Here is a 6,928-nt window from a genome sequence, read left to right as displayed (position 1 = left end):
ACCTAGCACTTTTCTTTATAGTTTTATCTATTTTATCTATCTCTTTATTTTGGGTCAATGCTCCCTTAAAATTTTAACCAAGCTATGACTTCCTTTTACGTGGCGCATGACTCATTAGCCATGCAAGCACCATTATACGAAATCTATCAAAATCTCTATCATTTACATATTTTAATATCAGTGAAAAACAGTGCGAATTTATCTTATTAAATATTTATTAATTATCGTAATAATTAATAAATATTAAATAAAATAAATTATAACTGTTTTTATCTAATTTTTTTTGTTACCAAAAATTTTCAATTTAATATATATCTTTATAACTAAAAAGTAACGAAATAACATATTTCACTCAAGTATAATGGTATATGTGAACATCTCTTAATCTTATTAGTTTGAACTTTGAACTAAAATAGTACTCAAACTAATCAATCACCATTTCACCACAAATTGTAGAAAATTACTATTAAGTTATGATCGCATCATTACCAATAAATCAATAAAGAAAATAGCTAAATAGCCAGAATATTTTGTTTGAAAAAAAAGGGCTATGTTATGATCTCATCATGATCATAATTATTCCTTAAATGTTATCTATTATGACCTATCATATATACTAACTTGATTTATGGCATAGTTGTACCAGTTACCCTAAGTTTGCTACTTTTCATGTCTACAAATCTCCCGATTTTCTTGCTCTTTCCAAAAAGACAGGGCTTCAAAGAACTGCAAAAAACAAAAGACCAAAAAAGGAAAGAAAGTTTCAGAAATTGACTAAAATATTTTACTATGAAAGATAAATATGTGCAATACAATTCTGTTGATGGTACATATATTTTTATTTTGATATGGGAATTAGTAATCGGACTGTCCGATTACTTTGTAAGTTAGTTTTTAAAATTTTTTTAATATCAAATTGGAAGGTCCGATTTGTTTGTTGTAATTTTTTTTATAAAAAAAAATCAAAAATCGGAGGGTCCGATTTTTATTCCTAATAAATCGGATGGTCCGATTTCCACATTTTAACCAAACAAATTCCACATTTAAGAATAACACCCTTATCCATCCATAATTCTAAAAAACTCCATTTCCACCCCAATATCAAAAATAATTTCCGTCAGAAATTAGTATCTTAATTTATTAAGGCTACAACAACTTCGATGCTACATTATATATGATGAATAATATGATTGAAACTCAAGTAGCAACTGGTCATTTTATACAAACAACTAAAATTCGTCAAAAATTATTTAACAAAAATTTAACATTTAAAAATTTTTAAAAATCACACATTCAAAATAATAAAATAAAGGACTTGCCTCTTTATTTTCTTCCTTTTTGATGGGCTTCGCTACAAGAACTTGCCATGAATCTTCCTCATACATGCACAAATTACAACTTCTTCTAGTAACTACCGTCTTATTTTTTCGTTTTTCTTCGTTTGATTCACATAATGAATAAAGCTCCAATGATGACTCCATTTCTTGAATGCTCTCTTGATCCATTTCCTTGGAATCATCATCAATCAACACATCCCCATGAATTTCAGCTTTTGACGACTCTTTAGACTTTGATGAGGCTCTTCTTTTAAACAAATTTTTCATAAATTTCATTGTTAGGAAACAGACAACATGGATGAGAAAAGGATAAAGAATACAAGAGTTAAAAGGAAAACTATGGCAATGAAGAGTGTGATATTGGAATTAGAAGAGGGAAAAGAAGAAAGAACAAAGAAGAATGGGTTAGCGATGGTAACTCATGAGGCTAAGACTAATTAAATGGCTCTAATTAGTTTTACTGTCATTATGTTTGTGTTTGGGTACAAAGAGAGAATGTGAAGTGATTAGTTAGGGTATGTTTGTTTTCATATTCAAGGGAGGCACAAATTTCGGGTTGCAGTTAAGATATGATTTTGTTTACTACTTTTTCAATTAAAAACAAATAGTCTTATCCAGACATTTTTAAATTCACAATCGAGTATATTTTTAGATTTTTTTTATTGGCTGAAATTTTATGTATTTGTGTATTTTTTACGGTTGATGAAAAAATAAAATAAAAGAGAAAGTTGAAGTACAGATCACAGCAACATCGAAAACAATAGAAACCACAACAGAATTAGAAAAACAAAATCAACGGCGCCAAAAGCAATTCTGCTAAATTAACTGTACTCATTCAACAATATTGCCGTTGAGATTATTAAAGCTAAGGTACGAATAATAATGCTAATACCCATGTCCAGTGGCGGAGTCACATAGGAACAAAGGGACAATGGCTCCCTAATTCTAAACTTTTACATATAAATTATATGTAAGTTTTAATTTAATTTTATTTTTAAATTTTATTTTAATGTTATTTTATTGTATAAATATTTTTAATCTCTCTCTAATATTTTATCTATCTCTGCCGTGCCAATGTCACCAACCTAAATACCTGTAGCCAGCCCCAAGATAGTGAAGTAAGAACAAAGATAACATCACTACATCATATGCTATATATTATCCAATAGACTATAGCGTATAGAGCACTAGCCTCTTGATGGACACATTAAACGGATAATTTTTTTGAAATAAATAAATTAAATATTTTATTTTTTAATACATATAATTTAAAAAATATTTATCAATTTATATAATATTATTTATCAAAGATATCAAACAAATGGGCGGACAAGTTGGAAGCAACTCGTCACAAATAGCGAACCAAAATTACAAAAATGATTAGGCTCATATTTTAAACGAGTAAAAAAAATATATAATGCCAATTTGACTTGACTCATGGGAGTTAACGAGTTAGATAAGTCAACCCATTATTGACTCATTTTTTTTGTATTTTGTAAAAAAAATTACTATATATTTTAGTAATTTTTTACTTGATATTCATACAAATAAAGAGAATTATATATCATACATTTATGTGTTTTTATAGTAAATTATCTAAATTATAAAAAAATAATTAACAAGAAAGAAATTCTACATACCAAAAGAGATTTTATATACAAAAAAAAAAATGAAATCAGACAAACCAACATGTACTTACTAGTTGAACCTGTTAACGTTTAACTTGCGAGTGATATAAGTCGAGCTAAATTGATCTACTTCTAAATGAGATGTGATTTTATTGGCTTAACTTGTACTTTTTTACAAGCTATTCGAGCCAACTCATGAGTCATAGCTTGCTTTGTCGCTCTAGAGTTAAGTAATTTTTTTTCATTATTTGATATACGTAATTTAAAAAAAAAAATATCTCGTTTATAATTATATTATTATTTCATTTATACTGACAACGAAATACACATATATTTTTAGATGAATTTAAAATATAAAATTAATATAATTTGTTATGATTTAAATATTATTAATTTAATTTTTATTTTTAATTTAATCAAATTTCATTTAAAAATATTAATTTAAATTTATTTTTTAATTCTATCCAACTTTAAAACTCGTCAAAAGAAGTTAAGCCATTTGGAGAGCTCTCCCTCAATAAAATATAGTACAGAGCTACTATTCGGATATGTCTAAAACGAGCACAACAATTATGTGCTTATTGGATGCACCATATTTATATAGATCGTTAGATTTGATTAGATGAAAATCAAAGGCTAATATGAAAGAAGAACATTGATGAACTCTAATAAATACAGAATATCCTAATACATAAATAAATAATTTAAATGACAATACTTTAATACACAATACTTTAAATGGTAATAGAATCTTTTATTCTTAAATAATTAAATATAAAACATATAAATACAAAAATATTGTAACACCCTAATATTCAAATCCTTATGCTCGAGTCATAAGTCAATGATATTACGGTGGTACGACTCTCAGGTGGATTTTTAATAAATAAATATAGGTAATTTCGAGAGGAGTATTAATCGAGAAGCCTGAAAAGAGTAGAAATAAAATCGCGAAGACGTATCTCTCACGTTTCGACAACAAAAGATAAACCGTGAAGCCGAAAACAATATACGAACAAGGCGTAGAGGAGATTAAGAGATAGATAACAGATAGATATATATAACATAAGTAAGTAGCTACTAGTCGCGACCCGCGAAGTTTAGATCGGCTAGAGTACATTATGAAATTAGTTGACAACAGTATATCCTAATCTTTCCCGAAGGAAACATGAGAGCCTCTATAGGCAAATTCAAAGAGTTCAATACATAATATAAACTTTCCAAAACAAAGGTGGAGAGATTCTAATCAAAACACAAAGTAGAGGAAATAAAGATCTTCGCCGTCTCTCAGACGACCCACAACTCACTTCTGAGCACCTGGACCTGTATCTGAAAAACAAGAGATATATACGGAATGAGAACCCCGGGCCCATGGGTTCCCAGTACGGTAAAAGTGCCAAATAAATTCAATGTACTGCAACAAAAACTCACTAAGCATCCTAAACTTCTTCACCAATTATTCATCCTAGGTTCTCACTAATCCATGAATAGGCAACTGTTATAAGGGAGTGCTAAATTCAATTCATGTTTCACATGTTTCCCAACTCGCTGACTCTTCCACGAATCAGACTCAGAATCATAAGCAAAACCATCACCAGTTATTCTGCCTCAGCAGTTCTATATCAATACATCATCATGCAATCGCATCATCAATTCATCCCATCAAGAACAGCCCTCACACCCATCGACACCAGCATGAGGGGCCTCTCAGTTGTACAAACACAAGCAATACAGGCAAGTAATACACAAACATGATACAAGTAGAACAAGTAGCATATAGTCAGGTAACATGCCATATATGATGTAGAAATCCAAGACAAATGGCAAACCCAAACAATTCAAACATATGCAAATGATGAATGTCTGCCCTATGGCTGATGATATCATCTGTCGGTTATATAGCCAACCCGACATGTCCTGGTAGCTAACCATTGGATAGAAACACCCCTTGCAGAGCAAGTAGGTTTGAGCTACAACCCCCTTGCTACTGCCCGCTCAACCCAGAGCCAGTGAAATAATCACTACTGCGGCTACTACCCAGGCGGGTGTCTAAAAGCTCAACCTGGAGCGAGTGGATTCACCACTACTGCTGCTACTACCCAGGCGTCGCAATCTCTGACCTGGAGCAAGTGGGACGAACCACAACCCTTGCTACTACCCAGGTATCTCAAGCATTGGCCCGGAGCAAGTGGGACGAACCACAACCCTTGCTACTGCCCAGGCATCTCAAACATATATTCATTCAATCTCAATTCATATTATCAACATTCATTGTTATCAAATCTCAAACATTAACTTGGAGCAAGTGGGACGAACCACAACCCTTGCTACTACCCAAGTATCACAAATAAACATTTATTCATAATCACCCTTCATTATTATCAATTCTCAGACAATGACCCGGAGCAAGCGGGACGAACCACGACCCTTGCTACTACCCAGGTATCACAAATACACATTTATTCAAAACCCCACGATTAAACTCGTTTATCATAATCCTCCTTTTCCGTCTCATACCCGGAGCAAGTGGACAACGCCACTGCCTACTACCCGGGGTCGCACATCACATTTCAATATTTTTTCATTATTATCCATTTAACATATTCATTCATTAATCATATATGCATTTATACTCAGCCATAAACAATAATGACTTTGCCGTAACCCGGCAATAACTCAGCCATCCGGCTCATGGTCCAATCAAGAACGGGCCATTTATCAATAAATATAGCCCTCCGGCTCATGGCATACACGGTACTTCCACCGTCATCCTCCATATCTCATATAATTATCTTTGATCATCATTGATCATAACTTTTCCCCTTGCTTCACTCGCAAGTTACCACATCCCCTAGCTCATTGCTAGGCATATCAGAATGATTTAATACATAAGAGGTGAGATCGGAGGCTTAGAAGTATGAGATTTGGCTTTTAAAACTCAAAAATCAACTTTGGCATGAAAACAGGGCCACGCGTACGCGCACTCCACGCACACGCGTGGATGGCCACAAAACTCATCGACGCGCAAGCGTCATACGCGCGGACACGTGGGTTGAAAAATAGCCAAACGACGCGCAAGCGTCAGCCACGCGTACGCGTGGGTGCTCTTGCGCCCCAGGCACAAAACTGGCACAACTCTGGCATAACTCTCGGGAAAATAGCTGGGCATTTGGTGCAGCGCATCAACGCGCCCGCGCACGCCACGCGCACGCGTGGATAGTGCCTTCTTGAAGAACGACGCGTACGCGCCAAGTGCGCCTACGCGTGGAGGGTCATTCTGCTAAAAATTTTCTAAGTTAAAAGCTGCAGAATTTACAGATTTAACCCCCAATCTTCCGACGGACATAACTTTCTCATTTTAAATCATTTTTCACCTGTTCTTCAAACGGCATGGACATCTCAGATCCAATTTCATTTCTAAATAGATTTGGCACAAAACAGAGATCCGTAGTCCAAGTTATGTCCCGTCAAAGTATGCCCAAAAACCATATTTTCATACAAAACCACTAGGTGCCATTTTCAAAACAAGCCATTTTCAACTCTTTTCAAAATCAACCAAAACATGCCAATTTCAACCCTTTTTGAAATCAATCAAAATGTACCAAAATCCACATCAAGCCATCCTCAACTCACACATTGACACTTTACCAAAAATTCCCAAAACCACATCTAACCATTTTAACACTTCTCAATCAAATGGCTAAAGGACAAACACAATATCATGTCATACATCCTTCCTCATCCCAATTTCCAATAATACCATTTCCAATCAACCATCATTATACGCAATCAATATCATACTCACTATCACGTGATTTCACCCACAAATCAACCTTAATCATTCCCCAAGCATATATCACAACATACATATCTCTAATGCATCATCATACCATCAAGGCATCAATAATCATAATCACATATATGATCACATAATATATCTCAACCGAACCAAACATACCTCGT

The 6,928-nt window shown here is 33.4% G+C and overlaps 1 long non-coding RNA gene across 1 annotated transcript; it reads right to left on the bottom strand.

The window, feature by feature from the left end:
• Positions 1 to 466: 466 nt before the first annotated feature.
• LOC112747086 (uncharacterized) lies at positions 467 to 1,797 on the bottom strand. Its single transcript, XR_011873009.1, has 2 exons — positions 1,320 to 1,797; positions 467 to 726 (listed from the first exon to the last, which is right to left on the bottom strand). It is a non-coding gene; the product is annotated as an uncharacterized lncRNA (long non-coding RNA).
• Between the last annotated feature and the right edge of the window lie 5,131 nt (positions 1,798 to 6,928).

Source organism: Arachis hypogaea, chromosome 15, assembly GCF_003086295.3.
Source record: "Arachis hypogaea cultivar Tifrunner chromosome 15, arahy.Tifrunner.gnm2.J5K5, whole genome shotgun sequence".
Taxonomy (NCBI): Eukaryota; Viridiplantae; Streptophyta; class Magnoliopsida; order Fabales; family Fabaceae; genus Arachis; species Arachis hypogaea.
The sequence above is the reverse complement of the archived record's forward strand: the minus strand, read 5'-3'. Positions and strand labels throughout refer to the sequence as shown.